Source organism: Chiloscyllium plagiosum, unplaced genomic scaffold (genome assembly GCF_037043375.1).
Source record: "Chiloscyllium plagiosum isolate Xiang-an unplaced genomic scaffold, Cpla_swu_hap1 HiC_scaffold_35, whole genome shotgun sequence".
NCBI classification, from domain to species: Eukaryota; Metazoa; Chordata; class Chondrichthyes; order Orectolobiformes; family Hemiscylliidae; genus Chiloscyllium; species Chiloscyllium plagiosum.
The window spans coordinates 6,929,262-6,953,719 of record NW_028270173.1 but is presented as its reverse complement, the minus strand read 5'-3'; the positions used below and the strand labels follow the sequence as shown (position 1 = coordinate 6,953,719).

Here is a 24,458-nt window from a genome sequence, read left to right as displayed (position 1 = left end):
TTTTTGTAGATTCCTTAGTGTGTTATTTATCCTATTGGTGACCTGATAACCAGAGCTTTTCTGGGTGTTTGATTTAATTAACAGAAGTGTTCACCACCATGGCCTAACATGGACATGTTATTTTGCTGTCTTCCTGAGGCCAGAATCCCCAATAACAGGCTCTCTATAAGGGATTCTCTTTATCCTTGGCTACCTGGTGGTGGGCTGAAGATAAAGAGCCTTCTCATGGGCGATTGATGGATCAAGGGTGCACAGGCCGGTAGCTAAGGTCACTCAGCCTGCCTGTCTGTTTTTAATGGTGTGATCATTGAAGATGGGACACATGGTGTCTGCTTGAGTCCTTAAATAACTTAAGTGACCTTCAGTCACTCAGGACCTAATCTGCAGGGCCAGTACTGTAAAGGTTATTATGATTAATTTATAGACATTTTTTTGGGTTTCATTGGTTTTCTTAGATGTACACTCTGACAAGGGGGAGATTTTTGTTCAATTTTCCTTGGGTTATTGGCATGTGACAACGTTTCTCTTTAAGGATTAATTTAGAAAGAAAATATTGACATCACTCAGGAAAGAGTGATGATTGTTCCTTATAATTTTAAGCAATACATACAAAGAGATTTTCTGAATTAACATTTAGATTAGATTACAGTGCAGAAACAGGCCCTTCGGGCCAACAAGTCCACACCGACCCGCCGAAGCGAAACCCACCCACAACCCTACATTTACCCCTTACCTAACACTACGGGCAATTTAGCATGGCCAATTCACCTGACCCTGCACATCTTTGGACTGTGAGAGGAAACCGGAGCACCCGGAGGAAACCCACGCAGACACGGGGAGAACGTGCAAACTCCACACAGTCAGTCGCCTGAGGCGGGAATTGAACCCGGGTCTCTGGCGCTGTGAGGCAGCAGTGCTAACCACTGTGCCACTGTGCCGCTCTTGAAGGACAAGAGCAGCAGATGCACCCGCAAGTTCCCTTCCAAGTCACTCACCATTTCGATTTGGAAATATATCATAATTCCTTCAGGGTCACTGGATCAAAATCCCAGAACTTCCTTCCGGCACTGTGGGTATCCTACACCAAACAGTGCAGTGGTTTAAGAAGACAGCTCACTACCACCTCCTTCAGGGAAATTAGAGAAAGGCACTAACGCTCCAGCCAATGCGTGACCCCAGACCGTGATCAAAATTCATTGTAAACGAAACTGAAAGTTTTCGTGCAGTTGCTGCTGCGGAAGTTTCTCGTCTTCAAAGATCTTCTGGAAAAGGTAAAAAATATCTTCGATCAGACTGTCGAAAGCAGTGAACTTGAAAGATTCTTTATTTTCAGGGGTAGGTTTTATTTCCAGTGGAGTTGGGATGTTCTTCTCGATGAAAGATCCTAATTAAACATAAGGAGCCAATCGGGGCCTAGATGGGAACTGTTCAGTAAAATATTTAAAACTTTTAAAAAGTATCTTTAATCACTCATCAGTGTGGAACCGGGCCGTGTCAGTATAAAGGAACAGGAGCGGGGGGGATGTTTTCTTACACATTAAAGCCTTCCGCGTTAAATTCAGCAACCAGCAAGAGACACGGAAGTAAAAGTCAGTCTTTGAAACTTTGTTGCTGACTGTATATATTTCAAATGAAATAATTCAGCCCCAGAGGACGATCACCTCTTGAAATAAGTTGTTAATCCTCTAGTTCTAATTAAATGAGCTTTACTCGACCGTGAGTGCGGGGTGTTACTTTGCTGAGGAATTCTGGATTAGTGGTGCTGGAAGAGCACAGCAGTTCCGGCAGCATCCGACGAGCAGCAAAAGGCCTTCATCAGGAATAAAGGCAGAGAGCCTGAAGGGTGGAGAGATAAGATAGAGGTGGGTGGGAATGGGAAGAAAGTAGCATAGAGTACAATAGGTGAGTGGGGGAGAGGATGAAGGTGATGGGGGGGGGGGGGGGGGTGGAGTGGATAGGTGGAAAAGAAGATAGGCAGGTAGGACCAGTCATGGGGACAGTGCTGAGCTGGAAGTTTAGAACTGGGGTGAGGGGAAATGAGGAAACTGTTGAAGTCCATATTGATGCCCTGGAGTTGAAGTGTTCTGAGGCGGAAGATGAGGCGTTCTTCCTCCAGGTGTCTGGTGGTGAGGGAGCGGCAGTGAAGGGGGCCCAGCACCTACATATCCTCGGCAGAGTGGGAGGGGGAGTTGAAATGTTGGGCCACAGGGCGGTGTGGTTGATTGGTGCGGGTGTCCTGGAGATGTTCCCTAAAGCGCTCTGCTAGGAGGCGCCCAGTCTCCCCAGTGTAGAGGAGAACGCATCGGGAGCAACGGATACAATAAATGATATTAGTGGATGTGCAGATAAACTTTGATGGATGTGGAAGGCTCCTTTAGGGCCTTGGATGGAGGTGAGGGAGGAGGTGTGGGCACAGGTTTTGCAATTCCTGTGGTGGCAGGGGAAGGTGCCTAGTTTTTACCTACTTTGCTGAGGAAGTTAACACTGAAGACTGGGAAATGTAATGTGAGCCGACCCCACCCTCAACTCTCTTGAGACAACACACAGCCGCGCCACCAAGATTAACTTTAAATCGTACAGGCGGTGGTATTCTGACCTCAAAAAAAAACAAATAATTAAACACGGAAATGCAGAGTTGACCAGAAAATATACAAAGCAAGAAAAATCTGTATTTTTATTGTTTATAACCTTAAAACGGAAGAAGGAAAATTTCCTGAGTATAAAAGCTAATATTCCGAGATTCTTTGCGAACAAATCGGAGTATTTACATGTGTAGACAGAAAAAGAAACGTGACTGAAAGTGAGTGAAAACTGAATGTGAGGCACACATGATGAAAACTCCAGGTACAGTGTATTTGTTTGATAGGAGAAAGTGAGGACTGCTGGAAAAGCGCAGCAGGTCAGGCAGCATCCAAGGAGCAGGAGAATCCACGTTTCGGGCATATGCCCTTCATCGGGCATATGCCCTGATTCCTGAAACGTGGATTCTTCCGCTCCTCAGCTGCTGCCTGACCTACTGCGCTTTTCCAGCACCACACTGTGTTTGTTTGGTGCCTGATGAACTGAAGGGGGCGATCTTATGGTGTCACCTCTGTTCCCTCTTCAATGTTAGCACGGGAAACCTGTCAGGAAAATCTTACCTTTTATCCGTATCCAGTTATCGTTGTGGATTGTTCTATGGCTCCGTTTAGAGAGAGAGTTAAGGTCATAAGAAATGTGAGATCATCAGACATAGGAGTGGAAGTAAGGCCGTTCGGTCCATCAAAAATGAACAAGTGTAGGCCTTCAACCTGTTCTGCCATTCAGTTGGATCGCGGTTAATCCCACGTTCCTGCGTTTCTGAATAAACTTTTGATTTCACAAATGATCAAAATTTCTCGATCTAGCCTTAAATATACACAGGGATTCCATCCCTGCCAGCCTTTTTTGCCTTTGCACAGAAGGTAATCCCTCCATAACCAGAAATCATCCTTTGAAGCTTCTCTGAACTACCTGGAATAAAATGATACCCTTCCTTTAAATAAGGGACCAAAGCTGCTCACAGTAATGAGGAAGTTAGCCACAAAAGAATAAGTTCCATTTTTACTTGCTTCTCATGATATGTTGAGAACTGAAGGGTTAAAGATCCACTATTAAAAGGACTCAGTGCAGTATCGATTTCTTGCCTGTCCTCTTACAGAATGACAGTAGGGGGAGTTGGCCGACTCCAAGAGGGCAGAATCCTCTGGAGCCATACATGTGGATTTCGCTTCCAGCCTCGGGCAAAGGTGTTTGTCCTCCCTGGACAAGAATGATAACCTTATTAACTGCATCCTGTTCTTATTATCGTCCTTCCCCTAACTATTAACATGGGCTTGTGAAACCAACAATAAGAACAAGCAAAATCATTCTGTCGAAACCCTTATCCATTAACATACATTTGTGAAGAATACAATAACCACTTCCTATAAACCATTTCCTATATGTCACAGGAAGTCAGCAATCACTGGTCATTGTAAAATTGTAATTACCTGGCTTAGACAATGTAACAGCAATCAGCCATGTGACTTGTAGACCTTTATTATTCCTATAAAATATACTGCTTTTGTGTACAGAGCAAAGATTCATTGGGAGAGGCCACCACAAGTAGGCTACCTGACTCCTTTGGTGTCACTGAGAATATCTTGGTTAGCTGGTGGTAACGCATCTTCCTTTGCATTGAAACTTGTGTTGTCTGGATTTGTGAGGCACACTTCCACAGTACTACAGATGTCTCGCCAGCACCCTATATAGTTGCAAGAAGACTTCCCTCCTCTTTTACAGCAACCCCCTTGAAATTCGGTCCAACATTTTATTAGCATTGCTAATTATGTGTTGGCTTTCTATGTTGCATGCACAATTACCTCCCAATTGCTTTGTGTCCTAGTTCAGGATTCTCATAAGGTTAACATGCAGGTTCACCAAATACAAGGAGTGGTGCTCCGAAAGCTCGTGTGCTTCCAATTAAACCTATTGGACTATAACCTGGTGTTGTGTGATTTTTAACTTGGTTCACCCCAGTCTACCACCAGCATCTCCAAATCATCACCAAATACAATGTTAGCATCATTTTGAGAAGACTAGAATACAAGAGCAGAAATGTACTGCAGAGGTTATATAAGGCTTTGGTGAAATCACATTTGGAATATTGGAAGCATGTATGGGACCCGTATCGAAGGAAGGATAAGCTGGCTTTGGAGCATGCCCAGAGGAGGTTCACAAGAATAATCTCTGGAATGAATGGCTTATCATATGAGGAGTATTTGAAAACATTAGGTCTGTTTTTGATAGAGTTTAGAAAGGTGAGGAGAGATCTCATTGAAACTTCGAGAGTACTGAGAGGTATGGATAGCATGGACACAGGGAAGGTATTTCCACTCGTAGGAGAGCCAAGGATCTGAGGACAAATGAAGGGTAACACTTCAGAATTGAGATGAGGAGGAATTTCTTCAGCCAGAGGTTAGTTAAACTGTAGAACCCATTACTACATAACGCTCTGGAGGCCAAGGCATTGAGTGTCTTTAAGACAGAGATGAGTCGTTTCTCGGACAAAATTAGAAATTGCTGGAAAGGCTGAGCAGCATCTGTGGAGAGAAATCAGAGTTAACGTTTCAGAACTCAAGCCGAAACATTAACTCTGATTTCTGTACACAGATGCTGCCACCCGGCTGAGCTTTTCCAGCAATTTCTATTTTTTTTTCTGATTTATAGCATGTGCAGTTCTTTTGAGTTTTATGTAGTTTCTTGATTAGTAAGGGGATCAAAGGTTATTGGGTGCAGGCAGGAGATTTGGGCTGAGAAACATTTCATCTGTGATCAAATGGCAGAAAATATTCAATAGATCAAACAGCCTAATTGTGCTCCTATTTCTTACAGATTTATGAAAACAAAAAGTGCAGAACTACGACAGAAAAGATGGGGAGTGGCAGCAAATAAATTACTCCTTCAGAGGCCCAGCAAAGATGGAAAAGGCAAAGTGGACTCCTTCTATTCTGTAATTATTCAACTTTTGCATGTTCTCTCCCAAGATCCTGTAATACTGTCACAAAGAACAAAGCAGTTATCATGGCATTATAGAATGTTCACTGCACAGAAATTAACCATTTGGCCTGTCATGTCTGTGCCTTAGCCAGTCCCAAACGCTCTGCTTTTTCCTCAGAGATGTGCAAATATCCTCTTCAGGTGCCTGTCTAAATCCCTTTTGAAACTGCCTCTCCCATGCCTTGAAAACATATGCTGGTATGAACACGCTTTTCCTCATGTCCACTTCAGCTAATTTACCATTTACTTTAAATGAGTCATCTGTGGCTATCCAGGTGTTTGAGAAGGGAACTGACCTCCTCCTTTTCAACGACAATTAGGGATCAGCAATAAATGCTGGCTTGCAGTGAAGCTCAAATCCCTCAGGAAAATAAAAAGAAAATAGCCTGACTGATTTTAATGTAAGAATGTCTTCAGATTAACATTGTTGTAATTGAAGATTCCAGATTCACAGAATGACACACAAGTTTGAAATAAACTGTGTAGATGTTTATATGTTCAAGGTCTTCAGGTCCACAGAGGCCTATATTTTACCAAAACTTTACAATTACCACAACACAATTGTTTAACATTGAAATTTGAAACTGTACTTGGAATTTGAATGACAAATAACTTATAATAAATGATTCAACTATTACTTCTCTCTGTTTCTCAGATAATGGTTGTGCAAATGAGATCTCAAGATGATTGAGAGTCACCACATTGTGTTGTTGCTACTTGTGATTCTGGCCTCAGTGTATGGTAAGGAATGTCATAACTTGTTGAAGATAATTCCACCTTCATTAAAAATAATACTGTATGATTATTTTTATTGGTATGTTGAGAAATTCCTTTCTCATCTCCTGTCACAAAGCTGGTTCCTTCTTTCTAAACGCTGTTCATTTTCTCAAGGATACTATGTCCTTGGTTTTTCCAGAGAGGTCATAAACAGCTCCCGGTGCCAGTTAGACTGGTTTGGTACAGAGATTAAAGGGTATTGAGAAGCCTTTCTGTTTATATGTAAACAAATGAGACTTCAGACCAAAGTGGTCATGTTTGTTTAGAAGTGACCTGTATAATGAAAGAGGGGTGGTCAGTTCTCTAGCTGTTCAGTTCAGTCCAGAAATAGTTAAGAGTTCAACAGTGAGCTGTGTGTAAACAAACTCACTCTCTCCTTCTGCCCTTCTAACTGCAACCTGTAACATTTGTTCATGTTTTTTTAACAACTTTTTAAGGAGATTTGCTTAATGGGACTGTTGTGTATAGCATAATTAAGATAGTTTGGATAGACTGAATTCTGTAGTGGTTCTTTATTCTGTTCTTCATGTTTCATTGTGTAATTTTGTGAATAAATTTTATCTGTTTTAAAACCTGGTAGTCAACCTCGCTAACATACTCCGGGTAACTTTTACTGTACACTTACCAAAACAAATTGCAAAGTTATCGTCTGGATTGCCTGTTTAAGAATGTTTGAATGGTCTGGCCTAGTCCATAACATCTCCTACCATTATTCTGTGAAAACTAAGAATGACTTCCCCTGTGTGTACACTATTCATATATTACTAATGTTGTTCCTAGGTTTCATAGTTATTCTGTCAGACCCCTGCTATAGTGTTAGTCGAACCTAGAGAAAATGAATGAATTTTTATAAAAAGTGGCCAGGCCTTATTATGAGCATAAACTCATTCCACCAGTGGCAATGGGAGTTCCCTGTGCCAGAGATTCCTTCCTGCTCTTTCAGGAGAATTAGATTACTTACAGCGTGGAAACAGGACCTTCAGCCCAACAAGTCCACACCGACCCTCAACCCACTCAGACCCATTCCCCTACATTTATCCCTTCACCTAACACTACGGGCAATTTAGCGTGGCCAATTCACCTAACCTGCACATTTTTGGATTATGGGAGGAAACCGGAGCACCCGAAGGAAAACCACGCAGACAGTGGGAGAATGTGCAAACTCCACACAGAGAGTCGCCTGAGGCGGGAATTGAACCCGGGTCTCTGGAGCTGTGAGGCAGCAGTGCTAACCACTGTGACACCATGCCGCCCATTTACAGGTATTTACTGGTAGCCAGGACATTGAGCAGGTAGAGGCTGGGGATTCTGTGGCAGGTGTCTCGAAATCCTATCTGCCCTCTTCAGGACACAAGTTCAGACGGTGATACAATATTGTCCACTTGCCTGGATGGAGCAGCTCCATCAATGTTTGAGAATTCAACAGAATCCAGATCAAAGCAGCTCACTTGATTGATACCACATTCATGACCTTTCGAGTTCACTTCCTCTGCCTACCACACACAGTGCACAATCTAAAAGATGCACAGCCAGTACCAAACCAAGACCAATTCAAAAGGACCTTTGCGAGTTATCACCCCTACAACCTGGAAGGACAGAGGCAAATAATGCATGGAATGCTACCAGCAGCAAGTATCTCTCCGAGACGCAGCATCCTGGCTTGTAGCTGTATCACCATTCATAGAGTCATAGTCATAGAGATGTACAGCACGGAAACCGACCTTTCGGTCCAACTCGCCCATACCAACCAGATATCCCAACCAACCTAGTCCCAGACCCATATCCCTCCAAACCCTTCCTATCCATATAACCATCCAGATGCCTTTCAAATGTTGCAATTGTACCAGCCTCCACCACTTCCTCTGGCAGCTCATTCCATACATGTACCACCCTCTGCGTGAAAAAATTGCCCTTTAGGTCTCTTTTTTATCTTTCTCTCTGACGCGAAACCTCTGGCCTCTAGTTAGGGACTCTCCCATCCCAGGGAAAAGACTTTGTCTACTTATCCTATCCATGCCCCTCATGATTTTATAAGGTCACCCCCTCCCTAGCTCTACCTCACCACAGTTTCTCTAGATCCCTGAATTGTCTTTGTAAAGTTAGGTAGGAAAGTAAGCAGTGAGAAGGATGCAAGAAGACTGCAATAAGGATGTACAGTCGACAGGTTTACTGAATGAGCAAGCATATACAAAATAGAATACAATGTGATGCCATATGAAAATATTTTCTTAGTAGTAAATATGTTAAAAAGAAGTAAAACATTTTTTAATGGTGAGAAACTGAGAAGTGTGTGTATTCACATGAACCTGAATGTCCATGTACATGAATCCTAGGAAGTTAACATACAGATATAACAAGCAATTAGGCAAAAAAAAATGATATGTTAGCTTTTGTTACTCAGGTATCAGTACAGAAATCTTGGTACAATGACACTAGGCATTCATGATCGCATATCAGAAGTACTCTATCTTTAGGTAAGAAACTATGTAGTTGCCCTGCAGAGAATGCAACAAAGATTCATTACAGGGTGAAAGGTCAATGAACTAAAATATCAAATCTGGCTGGGATTGTATAGGATGACAAAAACTGAGGCAACTTCAGCCTTGGGTAATCATGGAAGTCTCAAGTGGATTCATGTTCAGCAGGAAGGCTTGCAGTTTTGGGAGTGACTGGCCACTGCTCAGGACCTGATGTCTTTCTACCAAAATTAGCATTTTGCAGGCGGGGAATAGCTGGGAGGTGAATTGCCCTTCAATCAGGTCAAACATAATGGAAGAGACCCCAGATATGTCAGATTGGCCCTGGAAATTCCAATCAAGCACAACCTGATAAGTGGACATGTTTCAGCTGGAAAGGGACATCTATGTGCCACTGTGTGTCTATTTGAAAGTGCCCTTTACCGAGCCAACAGGAAAACCACCAAAGTATTCTTAGTGGTCTCCCAATCTGGTGAATAGACTTGTATACCAGCAGCAGGGGTATGAGGCACTCCAACAATCCTTATTTGGCCACCTGTGGGTCTCATATTATCCAAAGCAAGTTTCGGCTTGGGCCTCTGCTTTTTGTAGTTTTTATAAATGACTTGGATGAAGAAGTGGAAGGGTGGGTGAGTAAGTTTGCTGATGACACAAGGGTCAGTGGTGTTGTAGATAGTGTCGATGGCTGTTACAGGCTACAACAAGACATTGACAGGATGCAGAGCTGGGCTGAGAAGTGGCAGTGGAGTTCAACCTGGATAAATGTAAAATGATTCATTTTGGAAGGTCAAATTTGAATGTCAAATACAGGGTTAAAGACAGGATTCTTGGCAGTGTGGAGGAAAATGGGATCTTGGGGTCCATATACATAGATGCCTCAAAGTTGTCACCCAAGTTGCAAGGGTTGTTTAAAAGGTGTGTGGTGTTTTGGTTTTCATTAACGGGGGATTGAGTTTAAGAACCACAAGGTTTGCTGTAGTTCTATAAAACCCTGGTTAGAGCAGACTTAGAATATTGTATCCAGTTCTGGTCACCTCATTATAGGAAGGTTGTAAATGCATTAGACAGGGTGCAGTGTAGGTTTACCAGGATGCTGTCTGGATTGGAGGGCTTGTATTATGAAGAGAGGTTGGTAAGCTAGGGCTTTTCATACCAGAGAGGAGGAGGAGGAGGAGGAGGAAGAGAGGTGACTTGATAGAGATGTACCAGATAATGAGAGGCATAGATAGAGTAGATAGCTAGAGACTTTTCCCCAGGACAGAAATGGCTGTCATGAAGTATCATAATTTTAAGGTTATTGGAGGAAGGTATAGGGGAGATGTCAGAGGTAGGATTTTTTTGCAGAGAGTGGTGGGTGCGTGGAATGCACCGCCAGCAATAATGGTAATCAGAGACATTAGGGACAAGCACGTGGATGACAATAAATTGAGGGGTGTGTAGGTTACACTGATCTTAGATTAAGATAAATGCTAGGCACAATATCGCGGGCCGTAGGGCCTGTACTGCACTGAACTATTCTATGTACGCTCTGCTGACCTCAGAGCATGTCCCCAAGAGCCCTATAAAATCCTGGCTGGTTTCCTTCTCTAGTTACTACAGGAAGTGCTGATTATTTACAGCCTTTTCTGTTTTTTCTTAATGCATTTCCAGCATTTACAGTATTTTGCTTTAGTGTTCACTAGACTATTGCCTGTGATAAGGGAATTGCCCAACTACAGTTTGGGCTATATTCCCAAAATTTAGAAAAAATGAAAGTGATGCAGTTGAAACTACAAACTTCTTAAAAGGTTTTGAAATAACTCCACAAAGGACAGTATCCTGGCACCAAGTCACCCTTTATTTATAGGTGCATAAACCCTTATCTCTCACTGGGTCAAAATCTTGGAACAACATTGAGGGTATCCCTGTGCCACATGAACTGCAACAAGGAGGAAATTCAGCACCGCCTTCTCCAGGGCAATTTGGGATGGTCAATAAACCTGACCCAGCCAATGATGCCATATTCTGTGAACAAATTGGAAAAAAAAACCATCCGTTCCCTGTTTTTAGATGGGTGTAAGTGAATCCTGGTGGAGATCCTAATATTTTGTACATGTCTGCATGCATCTTCAGACTGTGTGCAAATCAAATCGATGAAAATGTGAGAAAGAAAGGAAAAAAAGGGCCTTGAGATTAAATAAACAGAAACTCTGGAAATAATCAGCAGGTCAAGCGCGTCTGTGTTGAAAGAAAATAAAGTTTAATGTTTCAGCTCTGTGATCTCCTGAGGAAGTTTGTAAAGGTAATAGGTTTTGAACAAGTGAAAGGTGTTGGGAGTCCAGAAGAACAAAAGGCCAGGGACGGGTCTGTGTTAGGATGGAGGGCAGGAATTAAAGTGACAAAAGAATTCATATTGTAACGGCAAAGGGAGCGGTGATGGATGAAGTGAAGAATCAAAAGGTGTGTCCAGAGGAGGTGTACATGATTGGATAGCATCCATATGAATACAAGATACAGAGGTGCCAGTGTTGGACTGGGATGGACAAAGTTAGAAGTCGGTTGACACCAGATTATAGTCCAATGGATTTATTTGAAATCACAAGCTTTCAGATCGCTGCTCCTTCATCAGATGAAGTGACATCAAGCACTTCACCTGACAAATTAGCAGCTCTGAAAGCTTGTGGTTTCCAATAAACCTGTTGGACTGCAACTAAGTGTCATGTGACTTACAACTTTAAAAATAATTGGTTAAGTCACAGATGGAACACTGTGTGCTGTTCTGGTTGCTGCATGATCAAAAGGACACTATTATGGTGGAGAGGATATAGAGGAAATTTACCCAGGATGTTGCATGGGATGGAAAGTCTCAGTTATGTGGAGAGACTGGTTCAGCTGGAGTAGAGGATGCTGAAGGGGGATCTGATTGAGTTACAAAAGTATGAGAGGCATAGACAGAGTAGACTATGAGAATTTCTTTTTTTCTTAAAAAAGAATCTTAAAATGGTCAAAATATCAGAGCAGAGAAGGCTATGGAACAAGGTTGTTGGGATTAGTGTCATCTGATGATTACTAGTTTGCATGGACATGGTCTGCATGGGCTGAAAGGCCTGTTCCTATGCTATTTGACTCTGACTAAAGGTGAACTTGCAAAAATCAAACACCCAAAACAGGATGTGTGCAGAGCTTATGATCAAAGATTATGCAGGAATTTGTAATGATATGAGAAGGATCTGGTTGTTGTGCTCCATATGGGTATCAGCAACTTGGTGATGTGGAAATATGTTCTGCTGAGAGAGATGGGTAGCTGTGGGGTACATGTCAAAAGCAGAAGCACAAATTGAATAATTTCTGGATTAGTATTTGAGTCATGAGCAAATTGGCACACAGTAAGTAAGTAAGGTCAGAGAGTTGTGTGCGACTCAGATGTGATTTGGGAGAAAGAGATTTCTGTTCATGGGGCACTGGCTTCAGTGCAAGAGAAAGAGGGAGCGAGAGCATTGGGATGGCTTTCAAATGAACTATGCTTGGACCAGGTAGAACTCGGACTGAATAGAGGGCTTTAAACTAGATCATGAATGGGGTAAAGGGTTCACACGAAGAACAATTTGGAAGGTTACAAGAAAGGTCAAAGCAATAGCACACAGTGGCAAAATGGGGAATGATACAACTGTGACAGAAAATGTCAGAGCATATAGGCATTAATGCACTAATAAATAATAACAGATCAGGAAAAATGATGAAAGAGAGACAGAATTAAAAATTCTTTATCTGAATGCACATAGTGTTCTTAACACGATGGATTAACTGGTCGCACAAATAGAAAGGAATTGGTATATGATAAACATCATCGAGGATATAATGCCAAGATGACCAAGACTGGGACGTGAATGTTCAAGGATATTTGAAATTTCAGACAGTCAGACTGGAAGAAAGTGAAAAGAGCAGGGCAGCTGCGTTAACACGTGATGAGATCAGTAAAAGTGTGAGAAATGATAGTTTTGATTTATTGTTATCACATGTACCGAGATACAGTGAAAAGTGCTGTTTCACATGCTATATACATAGATCGACCACGCAAATTACCTCAGGGTAGCAGAACAGAGTGCAGAATACAATATTACAGCCACAGAGAAAGTGTAGGGAGATCAACATTATAATTTGAGAGGTCTGTTCAGAAATCTGACAACAGGAGAAGGTGTTCTTGACTTTTGTTTCAAAATTCTATATCTTCTGCCCAATGGAAGAGGGTGGAAGAGAATATAACCAGTGTGGGAGGAGTCTTTGATTATGTTGGTTGCTTTCCTGAGGCAGCAGAAAGTATAGATGGAGTCAATGGATAGAAAGTGATGGCTGGGTGGTGTTCATGTTCATGTTGTCTTGGGAGCAGCAGTTACCATACCAGGTTGTGATGCATCCAGATAAGTTGCTTTCTATAGTGAACATGCTGAATATCCTTTAACCTTCTGAAGAAGTAGAGGCATCCTTGTGCTTTCTTGATATGGGTTTGGAAGATTAAACATATGAAATATGAGCAGGATCTGGCCCCTCCAGCCTTCTCCACTTTTAAATAAGATCACAGCAGATCTTTTTGTGGGCTCAGCTCCACATACCCACCCTGTAACCATATACTGCTCAAAAAGCTATATATGCTTACCTTAAAAACTTTAAATGAGGTAACCTCAACTGCTTCACAGGGCAGGGAACTCCACAGATTCACAAACTCTTGGGTAAAGAAGTTCCTCCTCAGCTCAGTCCTAAATCTGCTCCCCCTTATTTTGAGGCTATGCCCCCTCGTTCTAATTTGACCCGCCAATGAAAACAACCTCCCTGCATCTGTCTTATCTACTCCCTTTATAATTTTATGTTTCTTTCAGATCACACCTCATTCTTCTAAATTCCAATGAGTTCAGTTCCAGTCTACCCAATCTCTCCTCATAAGCCATCCCTCTCAACCACTGGAACCAATCACGTGAACCTCCTGTGCACCCTCTCCAGTGCAAGTACATCCTATCTCAAATAAGTACACAGTACTCCAGGTGTGACCTCATAGTACCCTATATACATGTGACCTAACCTCCCTATTTTTAAACTCCATCCCTGTAACGATGAACAACCATATTCCATTTGCCTTCTTAATTACCTGCTGCACCTGCAAGCCAACTTTGTGAGTCATACTGTTGTGAACATGGCCAGACCCCTCAAAACAATTCAAGGAGGTAGCCCAGAGCCTAATTTTGCCAATTGTTTTATGCAGGTGTAAGGTGGATGTTCCAGGAGAAAGGTAGCTGGTCAAACCACTTAGTTTTAAACAAAACAGAATTTGTTCACAAATTACCAAATGAAACACAAACCAAAGAGAACAGAATACATAATAACAACCTATCTGAAAACCCAACAGATTATCCCAACTTAATGATGCTGTTTTCAGTGCTGGAAACAATCCCTATAAACACCCCTCGACACAAAAGGTAAAATCAAACCCAGGCTCTTAAAAGAGAGAAATCTGCATGGACCTGCTTGGAAGGTTCCAGCAGCTTTTTTCACATTCTGCTAAAACCAAACCAAACCAGAGAAAAGCTGAGGCTGGGAGAATTGGACACTTCCCTTTCATTGTACAAGTGTTTTCTTTTTGTAAAACTTAAAACCGTTTTGTCTGAGATAGTATCTTTTAGCTATAATGAAATTGGCCTTAAAAACCCTTCAACTTAAACTTTTTGGTGTCTGTGTCTTTTACAACCTCTCGGGGGGGAGGGGGACACATGCCCAACAAAACCTTGTCAAAGGAGCAACATCATCACACCTCCCCCTTTTAAAAAGAAAATGAACCATCCATATCCAAAGATGGCTTCGTTTTAAAACACCTTGGTCATAAATTCTTCATACTCTGCAAAACAAATATATATTACATTGACTATAAATGTGCAAACACACACAACTACATTCTGTTTCAGCCTGTTGCACTCTGCTACCGAACACCTCTGTTTCTCAATCAAGTCTCAACAGTGTGTTGGCAATCATGACATGGCCCAGGAAGGTGACTTGCGCTTTGGCAAAATCACTTTTAATCAGGTTTATCACCAATCCTGCTTTCCGAAGTCAATCAAACAAGTCTGATAAAAATTGCCAATGTTCCTTCCTTGTGTGACTAGAAATCACCAGGTCATCTGGGTAATCCAGCAATGACTTCATCGGTTAGTCTCTGAGCTGAGCCTGGTGCATTTTTCATACCAAACGACATGACTTTAAACTGATATACTCCATTTGGTGTTTCAAAAACCGAAATTGCCTTCACTCTTTCTGACAAAGGTACCTGCCAGTATTCTCTGAGCAAGTCCAATTTAGAAGTATAAGTTGTTTGTCCTACCTTCTCAACACTGTCTTCCAAATGTGGAATCAGATAGGCATCAGTCTTTGTAACTGCATTGACTTTGCGATTGTCCACACATGATAATTGGGTACGAGCTGGTTTTGGCAGCATAACTATGGGTGAGCACCAGTCACTAAAACTCACGCCAATTATGTCATCTTGGAGCATGTGTTCAAACTCCTTTTGAACCTGTGACAACTTTAGAGGATAATGCCTGTAAGGATGTTGCTTAATCCGAACAGCATCTCCTAGATCCACATCTTGCACAATTAGATTGGTGCTTCCCAGTTTATTTCCACATGTCTCCCCATGTGATGATAATAACTCTTTCAGGTCATTTTGATTTTCCTCGGGAAGGTAAAACAATAATTTATCCCAATTTGTGACAATTTCCTCATTGTCCAGTTTAATCTGAGGAATGTCCAATTCAGAATCCTCTGAACTTGGTTCTTCCCTCTGTGTTGTAAACAATAATACAGTCTCTTTTGGCTTCCCTTCCCTGTCAAAATACCTTTTGAGCATATTTGTATGACACTCTGTGTGGGATTTCTTTCTGTCTGGAGTCCTTATTAAATAGTTCACCTCACTTCATTTCCTTTTGATTTTATAAGGTCCACTAAACCTTGCTTTTTAAGGTTCACCTGCTACTGGAAGGTAGCTCTAACACTTTATCTCCGAGAGCAAAATTGCAAGTTTTTGATTTCTTGTCTGCTTCCTGTTTGCTGTGATACTTTTAAATGCTGTCTAGCCAACCGCCCAGCTCTTATTTAATCATTCCCAAAAATTTGATATGTAGTCCAAATATCTGTTCTCTGAATTCTGACTTATCAATTTCTCCTTAATAACTTGTAGTGGTCCTCTCACTTCATGGCCAAAAACTTGTTCAAATGGTCTGAATTTGGTCGGTTCATTTGGCGCATCTCTGATCGGAATAAACACAAATGGAATTCCCTTATTCCAATCATGTGGTTAGTCTTGACGAGAAGCCCTCAAAATAGTCTTTAATGTCTGGCGCCACCTTCCTGGTGTTCCCTGTGACTCTGGATGGTATGCAGTAAATATGAATTGTTTTATTCCTAGGCTGTCCATAACTTGCTTGAATAGTTTTGCGGTGAAGTTTGACCCTTGATCAGATTGTATATCTGTGAGTAAACCATATCTAGTGAAAAATTTAAATAATCATTTTAGCTGTGATATTGCATAATGGAATAACCTCTGGAAATCTAGTCGACACATCTATTATTGTTCACAAATACTGATTCCCACATTTTTGCTTTAGGTCAGGATCCTATGCAATTAATTAAGATTCCTGTAAAAGGTTCCTCAAATGCAGGAATAGATATTAAAGGTGCGGGTTTTATTACTGTCTGTGGTTTTTCCAATTACCTGACATGTATAACATATCTGGCAAATTTCAACTACATTCTTGTGCAATCCAGGCCAGTAAAAATGCTTTTGTATTTTAGTTTGAGTTTTTCTCACTCCTAAATGACCCTCTCATGATAGCTCATGTGCCACTCACAACAACTCCTTCCTATACCCAACTGGCAATACGATTTGATGAACATCTGCCCATTTCTCAGCTGCCTGAATATGTGATGGTCTCCATTTCCTACTAAGACATCAATTTTAAGATAATAACATTCAGGGATACGTTTTGGATTATTTTTCTGTGTATGGCTTTGGATACAATTGCTTTAAATTTTCACCTTTCTGCTGTAACTCAGTTAATTTATCTGAGCTAAAGATATCTATCTGCTTCTGGTTTGTGTCAAACATCTGATCAAACAGGGTCTCTGCTAATTCCTATTGAACTTTCTTGTCTGTACTCTTTTTCATATCTCTTGTTTCAACTGTGTGACCCTGTTACCACACAGTCAGGAAAAATCTCGATGTGTGTCCTGCAATAATTCAGCTGCCTGAGTTTCCACTGGTTTTTCACCCACAGTAGGCAGTATTCCTACTGGTGAACCAACTATATCATTAGCAAGGACATTTTGTATTCATGGAGCTGAATGTTTGTCCAGTGCACCTACCACAACTTCTCCATTCTTCACTGGACACTGTAATCTCACTCAACATAATTGAGTGCTTCATGTCTTATTGTGAATTCCTGTTACTGGTAATAGTCCTTCAGAGAGATATATCTCCTCATCTTTCAACATCACAGCTTCAGAGAATCGTGTATCTCTTAATATTGTAACCTCTTCACCTGCTGCTCCTGGCCTGTGTGAATAAACCTTCCTTTTGCAAGTATTTGGTTTAGGAACATCTGGCACTTCCTCCTTAACCAACCTCCGACCAGCTTGTCCATTCTGGTGCAGCTTTCTAGCCTCCACTGTGCTTTCTGTTACCACTCCAACAAAATACACTGCCTCATCCTGTTTTCCTACATCTGGCATCAAGGGCTTTTCCAAAACCACCAACACTGTGATTTCATGTGGACTGCTTTATTGCAGTGAAAACACTCAAGCTTTTTAACTTCACTTTTGTTGCTTTTTTATCCTATGGTAAGTTATCCTTATAATCTTCACCGAGATTTACCTTTCCACGTGAGGATATCTCTTTTCCCCAATTTCTATCCCTCACAGATTGAATTGATTTTGGAAGCCAAACTTTAATTTATGGACCAACTCATAATCATTGACCATTGCAGCTGCTAATCTTGCCGTTTTAACCCTCTGCTCTTCCACATGAATTCTCACCATTTCAGGAAGCAAATTTTTGAATTCCTCCAAAATAATTGTCTCTCTAGAGCATCATAGGCGTTTCTGTATTTTAAATGCCCTTATCTATCTGTCAAAATAACTTGTTTGATCCTTTCAGACTCAGTGAAGGTTTGACCAGGGTCCCTCCTTGGATTCCTGAAATGTTGTCTGGAGGTTTCAAGCACAAGCTCTCATGCACTTAAAGTGGCTTTCTTCACCATTTTAAATGCCCCAGATACCTCCCCCGATAGTGATGCAAAAGCCTCATGAGCTCTACCTACACGTTTTGTTTGGATTGACAAAACCCACATTGACACTGGTCAATGTATTTGTTTAGCTACCGTTTCAAATGAGATGAACAAGACTTCCATATTCTTCTCATCAAATTTAGGCAATGCATGAATATATTTAATCAATTTCTCACCAGGCCTTTGACTACCACCCTCATCCTCCTTCTCCTCCTCACGAACCTTACCTTTCGCCTTCATCTCCATCCTTTTAAGCTGACTTTGCTGCCAAATTGCCAATTTCTGAAGCTCAAGCTCCCTCTCTTTCTTTCTTCCTCTCTCTCTCTTTCTCTCTCTCCGCTTTTTCTCTCTGCTGTAATCAGAATCAAACTGTTTCATTTTTGTTACCCTTTCCTTGCCCTTTGCCTCTATCTGAAGCTGCTTCATTTTCCGCTGAACTTGAGTCATCTCCAAATATTCTGATAGCTCAGCATTTAGCTTTGCTGGAAATGCTGTTACTGCAATATCTCTCCTTTCCTCATGGAAGGAGGCAGCTCTAACTCCAAGCAGACTGCTAAAACCAAACCAAAGAAAAGCTGAGCAGGGGGATCTGGCCATTCCCTGTTCATTGCACAAGTTTTTTTTTTGAAGCTTGAAAGCCTTTTGCGTGAGGCAGTATCCGTTAGTTACAATCAAATTGGCCCTAAAACCCTTCAAATCCAGACCTTTCAGAATCGCTGCTTTTATGACCTCTCTGGAAAAAGAAAAGCCAAGGACAGCATAACCTTTTTAAAGGAGCAGCATTGTAACAATTCCTATTCCTATACCCATCCAGATGCCTTTTTAAATGTTGTAATTGTACCAGCCTCCACCACTTCCTCTGGCCACTCATTTCATACATGCCCCACTCTCTGCATGAAATAGTTGTCCATTAGGTCCCTTTTAAATCTTTCCCTACTCACCATAAACATGCTACAGTAAAGACAAACCAGTTCTCTTTAGGGTCACAGTTCTGAATTGTGACTGTAGAAAAGGAGACTGCTCCTGAGCTGGGGGGGAGCTGTCCACTTGTCCCTCTGTAACATTTCTTTTATTATGATTTGTGGGATGTGGATGTTGCCGGATGACCAGCATTTATTGCCTGTCCCTAGTTACCCTTGAGAAGGTGGTAGTGAGCTGCCTTCTTGCTGCAGTCCACCTGCTGCAGTGTGAACCATGATCCTGTGAGGAACGGAATTCCCAGATTTTGACCCAGCTGCACGCTGTTCATAGAGTCATAGAGATATACAGCAAGGAAACAGATCCTTTGGTCCAACTTGTCCGTGCTGACCAGGTATTCTAACCTAATCTAGTCCCATTTGCCAGCACCTGGCCCATATCACTCCACACCCTTCCTATTCATGTATCCATCCGGGTGCCTTTTAAATGTTCCAGCCTCCACCAATTCCTCTGGCAGCTCATTCCATACATGGATCAACCTCTGCATGATAAAGTTACCCTTTATTTACCTTTCATATCTTTTCCCCCTCACCCTAAACCTATGCCCTCTGGTTGTGGACTCACCCCACCCCAGGGAAAAGACTTTGTCTATCCGTTCTACGCCCCTCATGATTTTATAAACCTCTGTATGGTCATCCCTCAGCCTCCAGTACTCCAGGAAAAAAAGCCCTAGCCTCTCCTTATAGCTGAACTCTTCCAAACCTAGCAACATCCTTGTAAATCTTTTCTGAACCTTTTCAAGTTTCACAACATCCTTCTGATGGGAGGGAGACCAGAACTGCATGCAATATTGCAACAGCGGCCTAACCAATGTCCTGTACAGCCGCAACATGACCTCCAAACTCCTGTACTCAGTACTCTGACCAATAAAGGAAAGCATACCAAATGCCGCCTTCATTATCTTATTAATCTGCAATTTTGTTTTCAAGGAGCTGTGAACTTGCACTCTAAGATCTCCTTGTTCAGTAACACTCCATAGAACCTTACTATTAAGTGTATAGGTCCTGCTCTGATTTGCTTTTCCAAAATGCAGCACCTTGCATTTAGCTAAATTAAACTCCATCTGCCACTTCTCAGCCCATTGGCCCATCTGATCAAGATCCTGTTGTAATCTGAGGTAATCTTCTTCACTATCCACTACACCTCCAATTTTGGTGTCATCTGCAAACTTATTAACCATACCCCTTATGCTCACGTCCAAATCATTTATATAAATGACAAAAGGTAGTGGGCCCAGCACCGATCCTTGTGGCACTCCACTGATCACAGGCCTCCAGTCTGAAAAGCCACCACCCACCACCAGTTCCCTGAGAACAAATCTCTCCATGATGGCATTCAAAAAACAAAATCTGTCACCGATAACTGGTCAGTAATCCATAGACCGATCAACACCTTGTTAAAAATCACAAAACAACAGGCTATAGTCCAACAGGATTATTTGGAAGCACTAGCTGAAGGGGCAGCGTTGTGAAAGCTAGTGCTTCCAAATAAACCTGTCAGACTATAAACCGGTGTTGTATAATTTTTAACTTTGTCCATCCCAGTCCAACACCGGCACCTCCAAATCACAACCACTTCTTGCCAGCAAGACGTGCATCAGTATATCTGCCTCAGCTCTCGTCATCAGCAACCTGAACTTCACTTCCTGATAGTTCAAACAGATGTTTACTTGATGCTTGACATGGGTGTTATGTTACTGGCTTTCGAAAACTGTGGCCAGTCTTATGGGTCTTTTTCATTTCAAACTCTCATTTTTAAAAATACAAGGTAAAATGATAAGGTCATCGCAATCCAAAAATACTGTGTAGTGATCACTGCTTTCCGTTTTGTGACAGGTACATCAGTGAGAATGATGTCAAGCACGTATCTTCATGTTTTCTTTAAACCACCTGCTAAACCCAGTCGAGTAGTTATGTCCTTTTGGTCTCAGACAACTTAGTCAGTTGTGGTGCTACTGAGCCATGCTTAATGGTAGAGATTGAAGTCTCCCATCCAGTGTACATTGTGTGCCCATTCCATCTCCAGTTCTTCCTCCACGTGGAATGTGGAGCATCAATTCATTAGCTGAGGCAGGACAGTAGGTAGTAATCAGGAGGAACTTCTCCTGTTAATGTTTGCCCTGATACCATGAAATTTCATAAGGTGTGGAGTCTATGTTGACGACTCAGCTCAACATCTCTCTGCCTGTGTACACCACTGTGCTGCTACCTCTGCTGGGTCTGTCCTGCTGATGAGACCATATATACCCAGGAATTGGGATGGTCTTGTCTGAGACATTGTCACCGAGGTATGATTCCATGGATAAGACGATGAAGGGGTGTTGCTTGACTAGTCTGACTTAACTTCTTTTGGCACTAGACCCCACATGTTATAAAGGGCAACTTTGTAGCGTCAACAAGGCTGTGTTTGCCATTATCTGTCATTTCCAGTTAGTTAATTGATGCTAGGTGGTCTGTCGGTTTCATTCCTTTGTTGATGGCTTGCTCAGTCATTTCAGAGTGAACTATGTTGCTCAGGGTCTGGAGTCACTGTAGGATAGTACAGGTAAGGAGACCATTTTACCTTCCTGAAAGGGCGTTGGTGAACTAGATTGTCTTTTGGGACAATGGTCTCTCAGTCAGCATTAGACTTTTAATTCCAGCTTTTATTGGAATAAAAGTCCACCCTGTGCTTTGGTGAGATTTGAACCTGTGACCCTGGGATATTATCAGGGTCTCTGTAGTCTTAGTCCAGTAACATACCACTATGCCATTAGCTCCAGGAATGTCTGTGAGAGTTGATCCCAGGAGTCTCGGTTGAGTGATTTGCTACTTCACATATTTTTCCTTCTGTCGATTACATGAACAATCGGTGTGATTTGAAATGTTATTGTTCACTAGGTAACTTTATCGTGGTTGGACCTGATGACCCTGTTCAAGTCATTGCAGGTGAAGATGCTGTGTTAGAATGCCAGCTCGTGCCAGATAAATTTCTCAGCAACATGGTGGTGCAGTGGTTTAAATCAGGTGTCGATTCACCAGTACACGTGTACAGAAATGGAGAAGATGACATTGCTATTCAACATGAGGATTACAGAGGAAGGACAGAACTGTTTAAGGATGAACTGCCCAAAGGAAATATTTCTCTGAGAATAAAGCAGACAATACTATCTGATCAAGGAGAATATGTATGTTCAGTTGATGACAAAACTGATTCAAAAACATCTTCAGTTGGACTGGAAGTTGTCAGTGAGTAAATCTGCACTTTAATATTAAATGCATTTGGAGAATTATAAACTCTTGATTAAATTACAGATAGTTGAGAAAATAGGTTTATTTAACAGTTGGTGTAATATTTGATATGCTTTCTAGATAACATAACATTCGTCATTCGGGATTCTTTAGAGTCTATTATGAAGAATATAATAGCAGAGCTTTAAAAGCATATAATCAAGCAGAATTAACATGGTTGCTTGAAGGGGAAATCATGTCTGACAAATTTAGTCCAGTTCGTTGAGGAAGTAACAATGGGTTAGATAATGGGAATCAGTAAATGCAATATATTTGGATTTCAGTAAAGCACCAGACATAAATAGGATTAGAGCTCACAGTATTGCAGGTAGTTTCCTAGAATGGATAGAAGACAATGTGATTAAAAAGGAAATTTTCAGATGGCAACCTATAACCAGTGGAGTTCCAGAGGGATCAGTGCTAGGGTCACAATTATTTAGAACACATATTGCTGATTTGAATGACAGAAGTGACTGCACTGTTATCAGATTTGTTGATGACAGAAGAATAAGTGGGAAGACAAATTGTGAGGATGACATAAGAAATTTGCAGAGGGATATACAGTGGATAGGTTTAGTGAATGGGCAAAACCTTGGCATTTGGAATATAACATGGAAACTGTGAGGTTATGCATTTGGCAGGAAGACTATAGGAGCTAATTATCAATTTAATGGGAAAGATTTCATAAAGGTACAGCAGAGAAGGATTTGGGGATCCTCATGCATTCGTCACAAAATGCTCATACCCAAGGTCACTAAATAATGGGGATGGTAAATCGATGTTGGCCTATATTTCAAAATGAATGGAGTTTGTAAATAGGGAAGTCTTTCAAGACACTCATACAAGTCTTATCCAAGGCACTGGTCAGATTGCTACTGGGATATTGTGAACAGTTTTGGTCCCCTTATCTTGTGAAGTGTATACTGGCATTGAAGCAGTTGAGAAAGCTCACTAGTCATAGTCATAGAGATGTACAGCATGGAAACAGACCCTTCGATCCAACCCATCAGATTCATCCTGAGTATTGAATGATTTTCTTTTGAGGAGAATTTGAGTAGATTGGATTTGTACTCATTGGAGTTTAGGAAAATGAGAAAACTATTGAAACATTTCTGATTCTTTTGGGGGACTTGACAATGTGGATGCAGGAGCATCAGCCCTTCTTCAGGAAACTTTCCTGAAGAAGGGCTTATGCCTGAAACATCAATTTTCCTTCTCCTTTGATGCTGCCTGACCTGCGCTTTTCCAGCAACACATTTTAAGCTCTGATCCCCAGCATCTGCAGTCCTCACTTTCTCCCAATGTGGATGCAGGATGGTTGTTTCCACTTGTGGATGCATTTGGGACCTGAGGGTGTAATCTCAGAATACAGGTTAGATTAGATTAGATTCCCTATAGTATGGAAACAGGCCACTTGGCCCAACAACCCACACCGACCCTCCGAATATATTTACCCCTGACTCTAATGCACCTAATACTATGGGCAATTTGGCATGGCCAATTCACCTAACCTGCACATCTTTGGATTGTAGGAGGAAACCAGAGCACCCAGAGGAAACCCATGCAGACACAGGGAGAATGTGGAAACTCCACACAGTCACCTGAGGCTGGAATCGAACACTGGTCCCTGACATTGTGAGGCAGCAATGCTTATCATTGAGGCACTGTGCTGCGCCATTGCAAAGGGTTGCACCTTTAAAACAGAGTTGATAGGAATTTATTTATCTGAGGGTAGTGAATATGTGGAATGCTTTCCTGCAAAGGGCTGTCAAGGTTCATCATTTACTATATTCAAAGCTGCGATACACTGATTTCTGCGCAGAATGGAAAGCAGAGTGGCCATGATCTCATTAAATAGCAGTGTAGACATAATGGGCAGAGCAGACAACTTCTCCTACGGATATATTCTGTTGAAGAGACATGAAGTCACAGAGATATGTCCTTCAGACCATCTGCCTGCACCAGTTAAAAACAAGCACCTAACTATTTTCTTCTCATTTTCCAGCATGGCATTGGCCCATAGCCTCGTGTGCCTTGGCATCACAAATGTATCGATGTACTTAAAAGTTATGAGGTCTCTACCTCTATCTCCGTTA

General features: G+C 41.7%; 1 pseudogene across 1 annotated transcript in view; it reads left to right on the top strand.

Annotated features, from left to right (window-relative positions):
• Positions 1-1,132: 1,132 nt before the first annotated feature.
• The window catches only part of LOC122541190 (butyrophilin subfamily 1 member A1-like), a 55,729-nt pseudogene continuing 32,403 nt past the window's right edge, over positions 1,133-24,458 (top strand). The window contains exons 1-4 of the transcript XR_015753005.1: positions 1,133-1,271; positions 5,395-5,512; positions 6,215-6,300; positions 21,973-22,320. The product of XR_015753005.1 is annotated as a butyrophilin subfamily 1 member A1-like (transcript). The remainder of the gene's footprint in view (positions 1,272-5,394; positions 5,513-6,214; positions 6,301-21,972; positions 22,321-24,458) is intronic.